Below are 20,027 nucleotides of genomic sequence, written 5' to 3' on the forward strand. Positions count from 1 at the left end.
TGTACGGTGAGATTGACAGAAGGACTACACGGGTTAAATGTTTATCACGGTGGTTAGCAAAGCAGCTTGTGACTTTCGGCATGCCACACTTCACGTGTGCAGTGCGTGCGGGCCGCGTGATACCAAGGCCCGGCTTGTTGCTCGGCTTTGTTCGGTCATTCTCGGAAGCGCCCGGTGCACTGCGGTGCGGCATTTTACATTCGGCACAACTCTCGAGTTCTGCAGGGTCATGATGTCGGCGCTGTTTACCCTTTCGTATTTGTTTCGTGACATTGAAGGCTTTCACACTTCCAGTGGCTGTTTGCACAAAAAGAGGCAGTCTAGCGGTCCGTCATTCCAACCCTTCTGTGTTGTCACCGCCAGACACCGCACTTGCTAGGTGGTAGCCTTTAAATCGGCCGCGGTCCGCTAGTATACGTCGGACCCGCGTGTCGCCACTATCAGTGATTGCAGACCGAGCGCCGCCACACGGCAAGTCTAGTCTAGAGAGACTCCCTAGCACTCGCCCCAGTTGTACAGCCGACTTTGCTAGCGTTAGTTCACTGTTTACATACGCTCTCATTTGCAGAGACGACAGTTTAGCGTAGCATTCAGCTACGTCATTTGCTACGACCTAGCAAGGCGCCATATTCAGTTACTATGAATGTATTCTGAACAGATAATATTGTGAATCATGTACCGTCAAGAGCGACGTTCACCATTAATGGATTAAAGTTAAGTATCAAACTAATTACGTCCGCTTTCTGAATTCTCATTCCTTGTCATGTTCCAGACCTCACGTCAGTATAGTTCTTCCCTCCTCACGCTAACCTGCTTGAGCTAAAACGCATGCATTTCGGCCTCCACTCGTAACACGGTGTTGGCTCTTCTGCTAACACAAAACCTTCAAAATGAGTAGTAATGACAGAACAGAGGAATGGAAATTCTCAATTCGCATAAACGACAGATACTGCCTATTTGCTAGAAAACGACATTATAGTACCAAGCAGAAACAGCTCATACTTTTAGACGGCAATGAAAGAGCAAAAAATTAGAACAATTGACAGAGGGAATTCATTGTTCTGTACATTAACAAGCACTTTGTGCTAAATTTGCGGTCATGGAGCACTCGACGAAACTGGTGGTACGAATAGTAAAAGTCTCACCCATTATTCCATTTTCAGTTAAACAACTTTCAGTGGAAATGAACTTTATTTATTACTGCAAAGTGCGTTGGTAAAGACAAGGGCCATGCCTGGAACGACTTTTCGATGTAAATGTCGCTGTTTTTGAATTTATGAAGGCAAAAGTAGCGCAGAAACGAAAATTAGAACATCCAGAATGGATTGCTGACTTCGCACTTGACTGCACACGACAAAGGAAAGGAAGGATGGAAGACTGGATTTAACGTCCCGTCGACATCGAGGTCCACAGAGACGGAGCACAAGCTCGTATTTGTCAGGGAGGGGAGGGAAATTGGCTGTGCCCTTTCAAAGGAACCATCCCAGGAGCGATTTAAGGAAAGCACAGAAAATCTAAATCAGTATGGCTGGACACAGGTTTGAACTGTTGTATTCGCAATATCAGGTGCAGTGTACTAACCACTGCGCCACGTCACTGCCCACTGCCCACAGTAAGACAGTGCATAGTAACTTGTTTCTGATATGGTCGGGATGCACTTAAGAAGAAAATCACGGTGTAGATGGGACGCGTTCTGACAAAGACAAACCAATTCCCTAAGCTCACTGGCATTTAAGAAAGCGCGAGGTCTGACAAATTGATTGTGGCCTTGCAAGAATTACAACGATAGTTTATAAAGTTCTTGAGGGCACTGCCAATCATACACCTGTTTCAGAGATTGTTTGCAATTTCAGTTGAAAGCGTCCCTATGCATGTGCGATGTAGCTGATTGACCTGCCAGGTAATTCCAGTTTTAATTACAAATCTTTTTACATTAAATCGGTCCAGTATGTATACATTGCTTTTCTCAGATAGATTTTCCAAGTCTCAATAATGAGGTTGCAAAAGTGCTACAATATTTCGGTCGACATATTTGTGTGAAAGATCTTTTCACGATTACGAAACTAAATATGTCTCGATTACATGCAACTTGAAACCGAAATTCTGCGTCTGTCCGTATGCCGACAGTTTGTACGAGATAGAAATTGTAGTATGTCTTCAGTGCGCCAAAACTAATGAATTGATGCTGAAAACTTGTTTTGTTTGTGATCTGTGTTGTTGAGAAACGTGAAATATAAAGCATTTACGACTATACTGCCATTTAAATGTGGCGCATTCGCTGTTTTCCCTTCTCCCCCCCTCCTCACGCTCAGACACTGCGGCGTGGTGGTGGGGGAAATGTGAAGCGAGGCTGATCGCTTTGGCACACGGGCTCGAGCATGGCCCACAAGCCGAAATCTTGTCCATCCCTGCTTTAGCGTGAGCTAGCGTTTCACTCACACTAGAATAACAACAAAATATCTACTACAAAGTTGGCCTACCTCCAGTGGTGTTGTGACACCAGATGCCTGTGCAGCACAGCTGAGGGCCAATGGCAGAACGTGCATTTGTTTGTACAAGGCTTCAAAGTAAATATTCAGAGAGTAGCTGTCTGTAGGTACAATGAGTAACAACTCCCATAATATTATTAATCACTCACAGAAGGGATGGTATAGATATCTTTCTCATTTCCAATGCGGAGTGTCCCAACTGAAACTTGGCAGCAGGAAAATTAGTAGAAGGAGGGGAAATTAAACTGCATTTTACTCCCCCCCCCCCTTTTTGACTACTTCCTCCATCCTTATGTCTCGCCCCCGTCTTCAGTCGGCAGAAACTGAAAAAAAACCGGAAGCCTTAATATGTTTATAACTTTTATTTATTAAGGATGTAGAACAAAAACAGAAATGAGCATTTGGCGTCATTGGCCGGGAGGACCCTTACGGGGCAGGTCCGGCCGCCTTGGTGCAGCTCTTACTACATTCGACGCCACATTGGGTGACCTGCGAGCCGGATGGGAATGAAATAATGATAAAGACAACACAACACTCAGAGTCCAAGCGGAGAAAAATCCCCAACCCAGCCGGGAATCGAACCCGGGCCCATAGGATGGCAATCCGTCACACTAACCACTCAGCTATCGGGGCAGACAGGATGTAGAGCACTGCGACTGTGATGAGAAATAACTACCTTTCCGGATGACTAAGTTTTTATTACATCATGACTGACTTCGAATCGCCAAGCGACTCATCTTCAGTAGGAACACACTTTTAATCATTGCATCATTGTGAGGGTTGTGTAGAGTTGATGGCATCCATGGGTTTGATTCTGGTGCACAAACATAAAACACAAATATAAAACTCGAACTTCGCCACACGCAACAACTCCCATTTATTTTACGGGCTGTACTTGCTTTACATCCTGTAGAGCACATGGGAGTTGCTTTTGGAAAAGCATAAATTATGTTTTTCAGAGTAAAGTGTGCGCCAGGATTAAAATCATGGATGCCAATAACTCTACACAACCCCCTCAGTGACATAAACACTTACTAAAGCGTGTACCATATGAAGATTAGTCGCTGGGAGACTCAAAACTGGTCACGGTCTAATAAAAATTGAACCATCACAAACGGCGACTGGTTGTAGTTGTAGTTGGTTTCAGCATCCTCTCATCGATATTTAAGATCCTACAACACTGTAGCGAGGGCAATGGGCTTGCCGCAGTGGATACACCAGTTCTCGTGAGATCACCGAAGCTACGCGGTGTCGGGCGTGGTAGGCACTTGGATGGGTGACCATCCAGGCCGCCATGCGCTGTAGCCATTTTTCGGGGTGCACTCAGCCTCGTGATACCAACTGAGAAGCTACTCGACCGAATAGTAACGACTTTGGTCAAGAATACCATTTTAACGACTGGGAGAGCGGTGTGCTGACCCTACGCCCCTCCTATCTGCATACTCCACTGAGGATGACACGGCGGTCGGATGGTCCCGGTAGGCCACTCGTGGTCTGATGACGGAGTGTACAACACTGTCGCGAAGTACCAGAAAGAACTCCATTCTTGAACATGAGGGAACTATGTACGCGGCAGCTCCGTGACCCAGGCGCGCTGGTGGTACAAAAACAATGATAGTGGTAGACGTCTGTTTGTAGTAGTTGTATCTTTATGATGTTTCTTGGACGAAATGAGACTGTAGATACGACACGGTGACAACACCGTGCATTTACAGTTGTGGGCAGAGGGAAAGGCTTGTTCTCACAGGCTGGAGATACAAACATGAGTGGTAGAAGTACTCACTACTGTAATTTCCCATAACTATGGTCCAGGCCCACAGCTATGGTCCAAGCCGTCATTCTCGATTCATACTGTTGAGCAGACCTGCGCAAATGTCTGTGTTTCTTTTATGCTGCATTTGGAAGTCCGATAGATGCTGCACTCTGTGAAAACAGTCAAATTAATTTATTGGCGTACTTGGTAAGTTTTAGCTGCTGTTGAGTTTTGTTGAGGAGTGAATGTGATTTTTTGCAGACTTCCGTGTGTGACTATAAACAGGCAAGGAAATTTAAGTAATTCTGTATATTAAAGCTGCTTCCATTTCATTCAATACAACCAGTATTTGTGATATGGACAAACAAACAGTCTTGGTTGCAGTGTTAAAATTATTGGGAAGTAGTAAAAAATGTTGACACTACACCCAAGACTTTGCTTGTTCATATTTTGTATTGCTTCTCGTTATTTAGCAATGCTTTGTCACATAACTTTTAATGAATCTGTGTTATATGATATTTTATAAAAAAAATTGAAGCCTGAGACATAACTGTGGTTCAAGAGTTTCATCTACATGGTGTTCATATTAAGTTTTTTTGGATTCGCCTGAAGCTAAAATAGCTCTTTCTAATACAATCTGCGGGCTTTACTTCAGTAAATAATGAACAATAAGTATCAAAACAGGTAAGGTGGGATGCCATATCTTTCTTATCCCTGATCAAGTATTTCCTAAGGAAAATGCTTGAAAAGTAGCTCAGTCGGAGGAAAGCGTCTAAAATTAAACATTTAGTCACTATCAAATATGAGAGTGAAATCAGGGCAGGTAGTCATTGAAGCTGACAAATCTGGGGCAGAAATAAGTTCCATGGTAAGAAATGGGAAACTGAGGATTTGGCCTACAGAAATGGATCTTCTTATGTACAACGAATCTGATGCGCACTACCCTCCATAAGTTTGGAAACACAATACTGCCTATTGCAAAGGAGCAAGCTAGGAGTTGTCAGTCTGGGTTATTGGTTATAATACGGAATAGAATGCTCAAATAACTATTAATAATGACACAGTACTGTACAGATAATTGTCGTACGTATACATACATAGTGGTACATACTGGTACGGCTCGGTTTTATATAAACTAATTTTACCGGTCCAAGCAGCTCTGCTAAAGACGCCAGGTGGGGCCAGTAGACGGTTCCACACTGTAGAGCACCGTTGTTTACAGTTCTGTTCAGTTGTAGTTCCGTTTGTGTGAAGGCAGGATACACCACGAAAGAAAGTGGTACACGCAGCGAAAGTAATGGTGATTCACGAGTAAAGACAATCAGTGAGCACTAAGAAGGCAATAGTTTTCGACAAACGTCAAAGTAGCTGAAGGTTTCCATTGCAGAGTTGTCAAGACCATACACCGTGATCGAGATACAGACTCCTGCGGTGATTGTCCTCGCTCAGGGGCGCCCACAGAAATGTCAGAACGCCGCGAAAAATATTTGGTAGTGACCAGTTTACGTACTAGATTCAACACTATCCGCGAATTGATTGCAAAACTGAACACAGCTAGGGATACACCAATGAGTGAGTCAACAGTGAGACACTGTCTGGCAGAAAACACTCGCCAGGATTATGTTGCAGCAAAGAAACCGTTTCTGCGTCCTGGTAACAAGAAGAAAATGCTAGAGTGGGCTACAACACACCAACAGTAGACAGCAGGGATTTGGGAAACGGTTTTATTCAGTGACGAATCCGGGTTCTACATATCTGGAAGTAAGCGCCGTCAATTCGTACGTTGTTCTCCTCATGAACGCTTGATTCCTCAGTGCGTAATTCCAGCTGTGTAGTATTAAGGGGGTTCCGTGATGGTATGAGGATCTTTTAGAGGAAATAAAGTCGGAGGTTTGTGAAAGTAGATGGAAAAATGAATCAAAAAATTATCATGCCATTCTTCAGCGATATTTCAAGCCATTTCGTTTGCGTCCTACTGGGGAAAAGGCATGTCTTGCAGAAATACAACGACCTAAACATACATTCCGTTTGCTTCAGAACTATGTGGTATCCCTAGAGTTTCAGAAAATTTTGAGAAAAACGTGGAATGGCCTCCCCAGTGCCCTTATCGTAACCCAATCGAGCTACTATGGGATGAGTTGGACAGGAGGATCTGAGAACGGGAAATCATGAGTGGGACACACTAGTGGGGGGTCTTGCGGCAAGAAAGGAGACTAATTCTAACTGAAACCTTGGCGGAATTGAACCGTTGCATGCCAAGAGTATGCAAGGCAGAGATTGAAGGCAAGGAGCGGCTAATTTGGGGAATCTAAAATGTAACCATTACATTTTACCACGTATTGTTTGAGCTTAATAAATATTTGGAAAACAATAAAATTCAGTTTTGTAATTTATTCTTTCTGTTGTACACAGTCAATTAGAGTTTCCAAACGTATGCAGGGTAGTGTAATTTGCAAAATGCAACCCCGTGATTAAGGCGTCAGTTTTGTAATTTATTCTTTCTGTTGTACATAGTCAATTAGAGTTTCCAAACGTAAGCAGGGTAGAGTAACTTGCAAAATACAACCCCGTGATTAAGGCGTCAACTGATGAAAATTATATTCTTAAAAGGAACTCGAAAGCGTATGGAGCGAATAAATAGTTGTACCACTTATTTTCTTCTGTACAGGTATTTAAGTTTCATAAATTGCAACGCAAATGGGTTAAATATATAACATATTTCTTTAATTTCCCACTGTTATAAACGGACATAAGAATCACAGCTATAAACCACCAAAATGTATGCGAGGTGGACTACATTTATGAACATCAGTGCCTCACTGTGGTCCCATTTCCAATATCAACATTAACAACACATGAAATTAAAAACTGAGTTAATAGTAACGTTTATTTCACTTCCTTGACACTGGAAAAAAAAGAATAAAGAAGTAATTTGAAGGTCATATTATGTTGCATATTCGGAATCTACGCCAAATAATAAATGTGGTATACTCAGATCATTGTTTCACATGTGTGGTAGATGGTGCTGTAATCAACAAATATAAAGACTTCCTGTTTTCACACAGGCGTTTGATTCTATCGTTTCATGTTGTTGTTGTTGTTACTGTGGTCTTCAGTGCAAAGACTGGTTTGATGCAGCTCTCCATGCTACTCTATCCTCTGCAAGCTTCTTCATCTCCCAGTACCTACTGCAACCTACATCCTTCTGGATCTGCTTAGTGTATTCATCTCTTGGCCTCCCTATACGATTTTTACCCTCCATGCTGCCCTCCAATACTAAACTGCTCATCCCTTGATGCCTCAGAAGATGTCCTACCAACCAGTCCCTTCTTCTTGGCAAGTTGTGCTACAAACTCCTCCCCAGTTCTATTCAAACCCTCCTCATTAGTTATGTGATCTACCCATCTAATCTTCAGTATTCTTCTGTAGCACCACAATTCAGAATCTTCTATTCTCTTCTTGTCTAATCTATTTATCCTCCACGTTTCACTTCTATACATGGCTACACTCCATACAAATACTTTCAGAAGAGACTTTGTGACACTTAAATTTATACTTGAAGTTAACAAATTTCTCTTCTTCAGAAATGCTTTCCTTGCCATTGCCAGTCTACATTTTATATCCTCTCTACTTCGACCATTATAGTTTATTTTGCTTCCCAAATAGCAAAACTCATCTACTACTTGAAGTGTTTCATTTGCTAATCTAATTTCCTCATCATCACCTGATTTAAATTGACTACCTTCCATTAACCTCGTTTTACTTTCGTTGATGTTCATCTCATATCCTCCTTTCAAGACACTGTCCATTCCGTTCAACTGCTCTTCCAAGTCCTTTGCTGTCTCTGACACAATTACAATGTCATCGGCGAACCTTAAAGTTTTTCTTTCTTCTCCCTGGATTTTAATTCCTACTCGAAGTTTTTCTTTTGTTTCCTTTACTGCTTGCTCAATATACAGATTGAATAAAATCGGGGATAGGCGACAACCCTGTCTCACTCCCTTCGCAACCACTGCTTCCCTTTCATGCCCCTCGACTCTTCTAACTGCGATCTGGTTTCTGTACAAATTGTAAATAGTCTTTCGCTTCCTATATTTTACCCTTGCCACCTTCAGAATTTGAAAGAGAGTATTCCAGTCAAAATTGTCAAAAGCATCCTCTAAGTCTACAAATGCTATAAACGTAGGTTTGCTTTTCCTTAACCTATCTTCTATGAGAAGTCGTGGTGTCAGTATCGACTCGTGTGTTCCTACATTTCTCCGGAATCCAAACTGGCCCTCCTAGGGATTTGGCTCCTACCAGTTTTTTCATTTTTCTGTAAAGAATTCGTGTTAATATGTTGCAGCCGTGACTTATTAAACTGATAGATCGGTAATTTTCACACCTGTCGGCAACTTCTTTCTTTGGGATTGAAATTATTATACTCCTCTTGAAGTCTGAGGGTATTTCGCCTGTCTCATTTCATTTACGATGTAAATGTAAACCTTTGAGTTCTAAGGTTGAAATTTATTTCCGAAATTTACTTTATTGTTGCAGCACAATAGTGTTATCCATGTCTGGTTAGAAAACAATTAAGCGTGACCCAGGAACAACAATGCGGATGTAATAGTTTTCTCTTCCAATGAGGATGCTTGATATCGATGAGTTACCTTGCATCTCACCAGTGGGGTGCTTAATTTCGGTATTCGTAGCAGGCGTGCCTGTCACTTCCACCTCGTTGGCGTTTTACCTTACTACGATGGTTGTGGTTTGTACACCGCCGGTAGCCACATAGCGGCCGGCGCGGGAGTAACAGTGGTTGGATGGGAACATGCACCGAAATTAGTCACCCTGATAGCGGCGTTCGAGGGCAGGCACCAAAATCAAGCATTCTGATGGACTGGGGTCTCACCACAATCAACTCCTTATGGAGCAGAAAGCTACGTTAGCATGCAAATAACTTATTTGGCAGAAATGTCAATGCATAGCCGTATTAGTTGTACATTTGCAACACTCAAGTAATATTTGAACATAAATATCAACCGTTAGAAAAGAAGGTCTATATTTACATCGTAAAATGAAATGTAGAATCAAATGCGTCGGTCCTTAATTGCAAAAACAGGCACGCTTGCTATTTGTCAATTACAGCGCCATCTACTGCGTATGGAAAACAAAGGTCTGAGTAAGCCGTAGGTACAGTATTTTTCGGTGTGGAATTTGGATTGCAGTAAAAATGGGGGCGAGGTTCCTATTTTAAAATACGAATTTGACCACGCCTACACAGGAAGGGTAGTTAGGATGTGGTCAGCCGTAGCATAGACAGCTGTACTCTTTACTAATATTAACTTTTCACCAAGAACTTTTTTTTCGTAGAACGCATCGTTTTCGACAAATTTAGCTGTCTCAGGTTAAAATAAATCCCCGGTCTACATGTTTTACACACACACACACACACACACACACACGCAAGTGCGGAAGTTGAACCATGGGAAGTTACCGTACCTATCCAGCTTATTCTTAATCTGTCCTTGTTTTTATTTTCTTTTCCGGTCGGTCCTGCCCCCTCCCCCCTTCCCCTTCACCCCTTCTACGTCTACATCTACATTTATACTCCGCAAGCCACCCAACGGTGTGTGGCGGAGGGCACTTCACGTGCCACTGTCATTACCTCCCTTTTCTGTTCCAGTCGCGTATGGTTCGCGGGAAGAACGACTGCCGGAAAGCCTCCGTGCGCGCTCGAATCTCTCTAATTTTACATTCGTGATCTCCTCGGGAGGTATAGGTAGGGGGAAGCAATATATTCGATACCTCATCCAGAAACGCACCCTCTCGAAACCTGGACAGCAAGCTACACCGCGATGCAGAGCGCCTCTCTTGCAGAGTCTGCCACTTGAGTTTGCTAAACATCTCCGTAACGCTATCACGATTACCAAATAACCCTGTGACGAAACGCGCCGCTCTTCTTTGGATCTTCTCTATCTCCTCTGTCAACTCGACCTGGTACGGATCCCACACCGATGAGCAATACTCAAGTATAGGTCGAACGAGTGTTTTGTAAGCCACCTCCTTTGTTGATGGACTACATTTTCTAAGGACTCTCCCAGTGAATCTCAACCTGGCACCCACCTTACCAACAATTAATTTTATATGATCATTCCACTTCTAATCGTTCCGTACGCATACTCCCAGATATTTTACAGAAGTAACTGCTACCAGTGTTTGTTCCGCTATCATATAATCATACAATAAAGGATCCTTCTTTCTATGTATTCGCAATACATTACATTTGTCTATGTTAAGGGTCAGTTGCCACTGCCTGCACCAAGTGCCTATCCGCTGCAGATCTTCCTGCATTTCGCTACAATTTTCTAATGCTGCAACTTCTCTGTATACTACAGCATCATCCGCGAAAAGCGGCATGGAACTTCCGACACTATCTACTAGGTCATTTATATATATTGTGAAAAGGAAAGGTCCCATAACACTCCCCCTGTGGCACGCCAGAGGTTACTTTAACGTCTGTAGACGTCTCTCCATTGAGAACAACATGCTGTATTCTGTTTGCTAAAAACTCTTCTATCCAGCCACACAGTCTGATATTCCGTAGGCTCTTACTTTGTTTATGAGGCGAAAGTGCGGAACCGTATCGAACGCCTTCCCACTCTCGCCGGTACCCTATCTCGCCACCCCCTCGGCAGAGCCCTGAAGTGCTGTATAGTGGTTACACGGAAAGACTGTCGAGCGTAGTAGATTAAATCCGGCAGCGAAACCCACTCTGTGCAGAACCGGCAATGCTGCACCCCCCTGGTAGACCACGTGGACTCGCCTTGCCAGCGCACACTCACCCGCGGTAGGAGCTGCGTCTTCTCGGAGCGCCGTCTGCCCGACAACTGACTGGCTGTCCGCTGGCCGCTGCACTGCAGTACCGCTCCTTATCAGCAGCCGGCAGATAACGGTCCATTGTGTGGCCGCGACACAGCTCGGCCGCCCCCGCGCGCCCACGCTAGCCGCTGACCCCTCGCCACGCGGGAAGCCAAGCCCCTGACCGAGTTGCAACCCTCTACGCTCTCCGGTGGACCACCTTTGATCGTACACATATTAGACCACCGCACCAGGAAAGAGAACACTTAACAGATGTTTCGCTTATTGTGCACAAAAGCAAAACGAGGATAATGGAATGTAGTCGAATTAAGTCGGGTGATGTTGAGGGTATTAGATTAGGAAATGAGACACTTAAAGTAGTAAAGGAGTTTTGCTACTTGGGGAGCAAAATAACTGATGATGGTCGAAGTAGAGAGGATATAAAATGTAGACTGGCAATGGCAAGGAAAGCGTTTCTGAAGAAGAGAAATTTGTTAACATCGAGTATAGATTTAAGTGTCAGGAAGTCATTTCTGAAAGTATTTGTATGGAGTGTAGCCATGTATGGAAGTGAAACCTGGACGGTAAATAGTTTGGACAAGAAGAGAATAGAAGCTTTTGAAATGTGGTGCTACAGAAGAATGCTGAAGATTAGATGGGTAGATCACATAACTAATGAGGAAGTATTGAATAGGATTGGGGGAAGAGAAGTTTGTGGCACAACTTGACAAGAAGAAGGGATCGGTTGATAGGACATGTTCTGAGGCATCAAGGGATCACCAATTTAGTATTGGAGGGCAGCGTGGAGGGTAAAAATCGTAGATGGAGACCAAGAGACCAATACACTAAGCAGATTCAGAAGGATGTAGGTTGCAGTAGGTACTGGGAGATGAAGAAGCTTGCACAGGATAGAGTAGCATGGAGAGCTGCATCAAACCAGTCTCAGGACTGAAGACCACAACAACAACAACACTCACAAGGAGACGGCACGACCGTGGTGTCGGAGATTTGTCCGAAATTTTGTATGGTGAAAGAGGACCCCTAACACCTCACGTCGTTAAAATACGAGGGGTGTCCAGAAAGTAAGTACCGATCTGTCGTGAAATGGAAACGACTATGAAAATCCGATAAAGGTTTGCGCAGGTGTGTTGGGCAGTGTCTCTAGTATGACCCTAGATAGCATCACGGCGCTCTTCTCATTTCTGATCTCACGGGGAGCACATAAAGATTCATAGAACAATAGTGTCTCCCGCCGAGTACGAGGGCCTGGTGAGAAATTTCGCCTGAAGCTATGTAGCCAACATGACATAACTGTCTTGCGGTTTCTTCTTCGAGACAATTCATAGCCGCATTCTGCAGGGGCAATGAAGGTGCTCCTACATCGTTTTCAATTGCCAATGTTTGATTACCCACAATACAGCACGTAATGACTCTCTCTGAGTTTCATCTCTGCTCACGTGAACCACTGGCTATGAAGACAACATTTTGGCACAGACAACGAGCTGTAGGCTAGCGTAGAGAATCGGTGGAAAGCACTGGCGGCTGCCTTCTATGGTGAGGGTATTGGGAAGTTGGTACAACGCTAAGAAAAATGTCTAAGTCAGAACGGCGACTACGTAGAGAAGTAGCTGGAAGGTGTAGCTAAGTGTTACAAGTAAAACATATCTGATTTTCGCTGCAGTTTCCGTCTCGCAATCAATCGGAACTTAGTTTCTGGAGATCCCTCGTATTAGGACGTACTACTCGGAAAATCCCGAGAATAATCGATCCAAAGTTTCTTAGGTGCGTTATGTGTGGCGTAGATGGTTAGGACTAGCACACTTACGCCAGAGGTTTCGCGTTCGATTCCTTTTCTGGCACTTTTTTTCTGTTTCATTTCCTTTTGTTATTCCACCAATTATTCAAAAAGTTTCTCAAACCTACAATATTTTTAAAACATTATTTTAGCTCAAGAACATAAAGTTTTTCATTCACTGAAAAATATTCATGCTCGTTGTTCTATTTCGATTTATGGGGTTTGAAGGTTTAAAGGGACTTTTTAAGAGTCCCCTTGAGATTATAACGGTCATCTACGCATAGGACTGTGCGCGATCCGTGAGAAGTAAACGGCCGTTTGTTTTCGATTTCGTCGTGAACAGACGTGACTGTTTCAAATTTCGAAGTGTTATTCTGATCCGAGGTTAAACATGTCGACTGAAGAAGTTGCTGGCTCATGTGGAATAGGAGAAGAAATTCTTGACGAATCCATTCATAGTGATCTATTAAAATTACGATTGAAGGATGCAGTGGTGTATTATGAAAAGCTGTTGACGGAAAATAATTTAATTGCATCGACATCTTCGGAAGAAAGCTCTCGCGATGCTATGTTATTGGCCGGAGAACTTTATAATAATACACTGGGGAGAATAAATATTTGCTTCTCATTAACTCTTGGAGAGGTCGAACGAATCCGGAGAGATATGATGCAATTTTTCAACATGACGAAAATACGCCAACTTGGGCTGTAAAAGTCATACTTCCAAAATGCACTTCTTTGGTGGACCTTGTGATGTTTAGTTTTACAGGCAAGTTAAAAATTTCATAAAGCGCTTGCAAAATTGCAGCGCATTGTTACAGGAGAGTCGTGAAATTAATTCCCTGGAAGATTGTATAAAAATTCATTCTATGATTAACCAACATTCCGAGACATGATTCAGTATGCCTGGTTTGCCTCAAAATTATCAGAAACTCAAAACATATTCGTAAATGTTAATGGGGCATGTTTTTATACACATTTATTGCAAACGCCCTGAGACTGTAAAAAATCCGCTTTTATATGTTGCACAAGATGTCGCAAAAATTATTGTTTTACGATAATTACCACTGCGGTTCTTGTGTAAGTAGGCTGTTTAGGTTTTCAATTGGTGACGCCACGTAGCGCTCTGTATGAAAATCACTGGCTGTGCTGTGTGCAGTCTGTGGCTACTTTGCATTGTTGTCTGCCATTGTAGTGTTGGGTAGCTGGATGTTAACAGCGTGTAGCGTTGCGCATTTGGAGGTGAGCCGCCAGCAGTGGTGGATGTGGGGAGAGAGATGGCGATTTTGCTCTTCAAATTGTGCTTTTCTGTGTTGTCGTGTGAAATATTGTGACAATAATGGCGTGTGAAAAACGTAATACTAGGCTCCAAAGTAAACTGAGAAATGACAGTGAAGACGAAAGCAGTGTGTTAGCGCCAACGTGTAATGAATGGTTCAAATGGCTCTGAGCACTATGGGACTTAACTTCTGAAGTCATGAGCCCCCTAGAACTTCTTGTGGTTGTGGTCTTCAGTCCAGTTTGATTCAGCTCTCCATGCTACTCTATCCTGTGCAAGCTTCTTCATCTCCCAGTACCTACTGCAACCTACATCCTTCTGAATCTGTTTAGTGTATTCATCTCTTGGTCTCCGTCTACGATTTTTACCCTCCACGCTGCCCTCCAATACTAAATTGGTGATACCTTGATGCCTCAGAACATGTCCTAGCAACCGATCCCTTCTTCTAGTCAAGTTGTGCCGCAAACTTCGCTTCTCCCCAATCCTATTCAATACCTCCTCATTAGTTATGTGATCTACCCATTTAGCACCACATTTCGAAAGCTTCTATTCTCTTCTTGTCCAAACTAGTTATCGTCAATGTGTCACGTCCATACATGGATACCCGAGAACTTAGAACTACTTAAACCTAACCAACCTAAGGACATCACACACATCCATGCCCGAGGCAGGATTCGAACCTGAGACCGTAGCGGTCACGCGGTTCCAGACTGTAGCGCCTAGAACCGCACGGCCACTCCGGCCGGCAGCACGACATCACTTGCAGCGCCTCTTCTAGGCTCCGGACCGCGTAAGGGTGGACCCCGGACGACTGAAAAACCTTGGCTTGGGCAGATGAGTGCCGATTTCTGTTGGTAAGAGCTGATGGCGGGGTTCGAGTGTGGCGCAGACCTCACGAAACTGTGGACCCAAGGCACTGTGCAAGCTGGTGGTAGCTCCACAGTAGTATGGGATGTGTTTACATTGAATCAGCTGGGGTCTCTGGTCCAACTCCACCGATCATTGACTGGAAATGGTTATGTTCGGCTACTTGGAGGCTATTTGCAGCCAATTATGAACTTCATGTACCGAAAGAACGATGGATTTTTTTTTTTTTTTTTTTTTTTTGGATGGCGATGCGCCATGTCACTGGGCTATTACTGTTGGCAACTGGTTTTAAGAATATTATGGACAAATCGAGTGAATGATCTGGCCACCCAGATCGCCCGACACGAATCCCATCGGACATTCATGGGACATAATCGAGAGGTCAGTTCGTGCACAAAATACTGCACCGGCAACATTTTCGTAGTGACCGAGCGGTTCTAGGCGCTTCAGCCCGGAACCTCGCGACCGCTACGGTCGCAGGTTCGAATCCTGCCTCGGGCATGGATGTGTGTGATGTCCTTAGGTTGGTTAGGTTTAAGTAGTTCTAAGTTCTAGGGTACTGATGACCTCAGATGTTAACTCCCATAGTGCTCAGAGCCATTTGAACCATTTGAGCCATTTTATACCATGACTTTTATCACCTCTGTTTATATAAAAGGAAATGTAATAAAATGAAATATATTATTTTTCTTGTATGCGCATCCTTCTGACTGATGGCCCGCCGGACTCCGGTTCTTCACTTTCGTAATAAAATATAAAATGAAACACGTGAAGCAGTCGTTTTGATGTTATTTTATTATACTGCAGCCAGTTTCGGTGACTCAGTGTACAATCTTTAGGCCTTAACTGAAACTGAGAGGGTGAATTTCCAGTCGTATACATCATCCTATCAGTGGCCAACTTCTATTAAGTCACAATAGTTGATAGTTGATGGTTGCAGAGAAAACGTCGTTGTTACAATATACTACGGAAGCCAGGTCACTGATGGGAGCGTGTATACGACTGGAGTTCACTCCCTAACAATCATTTAAGGCCTGAAGATGGTGTATTGAGCCACCGAAACTGGTTACAATATAATGAAATATCGTCAAAACGACGGCTTCAGGTGTTTCATTTTACATTTTATTACCAAAGTGAAGGACGAAGTCCGGCGGACCATCAATCAGAAGGATGGACACAAAAAAATAAAAGGACATGTCCTGTCTGACTGATCGGGCCGCCCGCGGTGGCCGAGCGGTTCTAGGCGCTCAGTCCGGAACCGCGCGACTGCTACGGTCGCAGGTTCGAATCCTGCCTCGGGCATGGATGTGTGTGACGTCCTTAGGTTAGTTAGGTTTAAGTAGTTCTAAGTCCTAGGGGACTGATGATCTCAGATGTTAACTCCCATAGTGCTCAGAGTCATTTGAACCAACTGACTGATCGACTCTTCATCGCCCAGCCCAAACCGCTAAGGATAGAAACTTGAAATTTCGAGGAGGAATTAATCTTATATGGCATGCATCGTTTAGTAAGGGATTGTTCGAAATTACATCCCTAAGGGGGCGAAGTGTGGGATGAAAGGTTTTTTGAAACTAGGTCGCTATTGCAGTTATTTTGAAATAAAACTACCAAAATTAAAATTTGGTTTCTCGGGAAGCAATAAAGAAATACGTGTTCCAACAGTTTTGGGAATTTAACTCCAATGAGGATGAAATAGTGGGTGAAAGCTTTATTTCTTTTTAAAATAAATTGTTATTTAACATTACTGAAGCATTTTTAAAGCTACATTTACGAAAACAGATGTTTGACTTTCCGGCTAGAAATAGAAAAAAATACGTGTTTCGCCGTTCTTGGAAATTCAATACCTAAGGGGGCGATATAGGGATATTTCATTATGAAAGAATTTTTACGTGTAAATGTACGAAAATTCGAATTTGTCTTCTCGGCTGGAAATAAAAAACTAAGTCTTCCAGTGCTTATGGAAATTAAATCCCTGTTGCTGTGGTCTTCAGTCCAGAGACTAGTTTGATGCAACTCTCCATGCTACTCTATCCTGTGCAAGCTTCTTCATCTCCCAGTACCTACGGTAATATACATCCTTCTGAATCTGCTTAGTGTATTCATCTCTTGGTCTCCTTCCACTCTGCCCCCCCCCCCTCCCCAATACTAAATTGGTGATCCCCTGTTGCCTCATAACATGTCCTACCAACCGATCCCCTCTTCTAGTCAAGTTGTGAGCCACATCTCCTCTTCTCCCCAATTCTATTCAATACCTCCTCATTAGTTATGTGATCTACCCTTCTAATCTTCAGCATCCTTCTGTAGCACCACATTTCGAAAGCTTCTATTCTCTTCTTGTCTAAACTATTTATCGTCCACGTTTCACTTCCACACATGGCTACACTCCATACTTTCAGAAACGACTTCCTGACACTGAAATCTATATTCTCTGTTAACAAATTTCTCTTCTGCAGAATCACTTTCCTTGCCATTGTCAGTCTACATTTTATATCCTCTCTACTTCGACCATCATCAGTTATTTTGCTCCCCAAATACCAAAACTCATTTACTACTTGAAGGGTCTCATTTGCTAATCTAATTCCCTCAGCATCACCCGATTTAATTCTACTACATTCCATCATCCTCGTTTTGCTTTTTTTGATGTTCATCTCATATCCTCCTTTCAAGACACTGTCCATTCCGTTCAACTGCTCTTCCAGGTCCTTTGCTGTCTCTGAAAGAATTACAATGTCATCGGCGAACCTCAAAGTTTTTATTTCTTCTCTATGGATTTTAATTCCTACTCCGAACTTCTCTTTTGTTTCCTTTATTGCTTGCTCAATACACAAATTGAATAAAATCGGGGAGAGGATACAACCCTGTCTCACTCCCTTCGCAACCACTGCTTCCCTTTCATGTCCCTCGACTCTTATAATTGCCATCTGGTTTCTGTACAAATTGTAAATAGCCTTTCGTTTCCTGTATTTTACCCCTGCTACCTTCAGAATTTGAAAGAGAGTATTCCAGTCAACATTGGCAAAAGCTTTCTCTAAGTCTACAAATGCCAGAAACGCAGGTTTGCCTTTCCTTAATCTATCTTCTAAGGTAAGTCGTAGGGTCAGTATTGCCTCAAGTGTTTCTACATTTCTCCGGAATCCACAGTGAACTTCCTACAGGTTTGGCTTCTACCAGTTTTTCCATTCGTCTCTAAAGTATTCGTGTTAGTATTTTGCAGCCGTGACTTATTAAACTGATAGTTCGGTAATTTTCACGTCTGTGAACACCTGCATTCTTTGGGATTGGAAATCCCTAAGGGGACGAACTAGGGTCTGACTGATACACTGACTTGAAATTTGGAGAAGTGTGATCTTGTACTGTAGCCATCGTTTATTAAAGGATTGTTCGAAATTTCACTCCTAACTGAGTGAAGAAGAGGATGAAAGATTTTCTGAAAATATGTCGCTATTAAGGCAATTTTGAAGAACTACGAAAATTTGTGTTTGGTTTCTCGTTCCAAAGTAAAAAAATAAGTGTTTCAGCCAGTTTTGAAATTCAACGACTAAGGGTCTAAAATAGTGGGTGAATGTTTCTTTTTGAAAATAAGTCCTTACTGAAGTACTACTAAACCATTTTTAAATTACATCTACGAATTTTGGTATTTGATTTCTCGGTTAGAAATAAGAAAAGACGTTATTCAGTGTTTTTGAAAACACTTCGTTATTTATTAAACATTTTTAAAGATAAATCTACGAAAATTGTTGTTTCACTCATAAAAAACTGTGTGTAAAAGGATGAACGTTTCTATGTAAATATCACCACAAGAACTGAAAAAGCCCGATTAACAAAAACCTCTGACTCCAGGTACCAGAATCGCTTATTGGTCAGCTGTACATTCGTAACAGACCATGTTTCTACAGCCTTAATTAGCGTGAAAAGTTTAGTAGATATTTCAGTTTGTGAACAACATAAAATTCGATTAAAGGAAAATAAAAATATAAAAAATCTGTGCAAACCCTACTGTTTGCTCGAGCGACGAAGGGGAAGCTAAACTAGTATGGTATAAGCTAAACCGGAGCCATACCGAAGTTATCCTGTACCCCTGGAGGAATTGCCAAAGCTGCAAATCTCTGGCCCTCATCTCCATAAAACTTCCCTCCTGCAATTATTTCTACAGAGATGGTAGATCTTTATAATTTTGTAAGTAGGTTTATTGAATATGACGCACAGAGACCGACATTTCAATGAGATTCGACACATGAAGTACAAGGACTAAACATTTAGCATAGTGATTAACAAAAAACGCCTAAAGACCTCCTTACAAGATCAATTTATTTTGTCAAATTCCCTCTTCTTTATCCACAACAAGCTCGTGCACAAACCAACAAAGTTTTTTTCAATTTAACTTCACGTCTGGAGCGGACGCTGTTCATGTCGCGAACTATTTTGACGATAGCTGGAATGTCTACCAATGCAGACAAAGCATTTCTCGGTCGCTGTATAAAGAAGAAAAAGAAAACAAGACGCTGGTCCAGGGAATGGTTGAAACTGAGAGATAAATATACCCATGAAAATCCGCTAAAGGGAATGTTACACCCAAAACCTGAAAATAAAAATATAAAAAATCTGTGCAGACCCTACTGTTTGTTCGAGCGACGAAGGGGAAGCCAAACTGGTATGGAATCAAACTTTAAATAAACGAGTTACTTCGCCCTCACATTGAAAAAGAAGACACAGGAAAACGAAAATTTATTCTCTTATACTTGATCCTCCAGGCACAGATTATTAAAATACAACAACGTGCGAGCACATACATTATCTGTGGAAGAACCGTAGAGCTTCTATTCTTAGGGTTTCGTGTCTAAATCGGTAAAAACGGAACCGTTAGAGAATAACTTTGTTGTCCGTGTGACTGTGTGTCCGACTGTTAAAAACCCTTTCTATGAAGAACGAGCTGACGAATTACGTTGAAATGTATGCCACATTCTAAGGTCGACGATCCCTTGCCTGAGTAAAAACTTTAATTTC

The 20,027-nt window shown here is 42.6% G+C and overlaps 1 protein-coding gene across 4 annotated transcripts in view; it reads right to left on the reverse strand.

Moving 5' to 3' along the window:
* Positions 1–20,027, reverse strand: part of LOC126100176 (glucose-6-phosphate exchanger SLC37A2) — a 357,318-nt gene that overhangs the window by 209,943 nt on the left and 127,348 nt on the right. Inside the window, exon 1 of one of the 4 annotated variants that reach the window (XM_049910734.1) lies at positions 11,067–11,127. The exons of 2 other annotated variants lie outside the window; for them this stretch is intronic. The gene's annotated coding sequence lies outside the window, so the exon portion shown is untranslated. Of the gene's footprint in view, positions 1–11,066; positions 11,128–20,027 lie in introns of those variants that run through there. One more of the 4 variants, XM_049910736.1, reaches the window with a different exon arrangement.

This window comes from Schistocerca cancellata, chromosome 9 (assembly GCF_023864275.1).
Source record: "Schistocerca cancellata isolate TAMUIC-IGC-003103 chromosome 9, iqSchCanc2.1, whole genome shotgun sequence".
In the NCBI taxonomy this organism is placed as follows: Eukaryota; Metazoa; Arthropoda; class Insecta; order Orthoptera; family Acrididae; genus Schistocerca; species Schistocerca cancellata.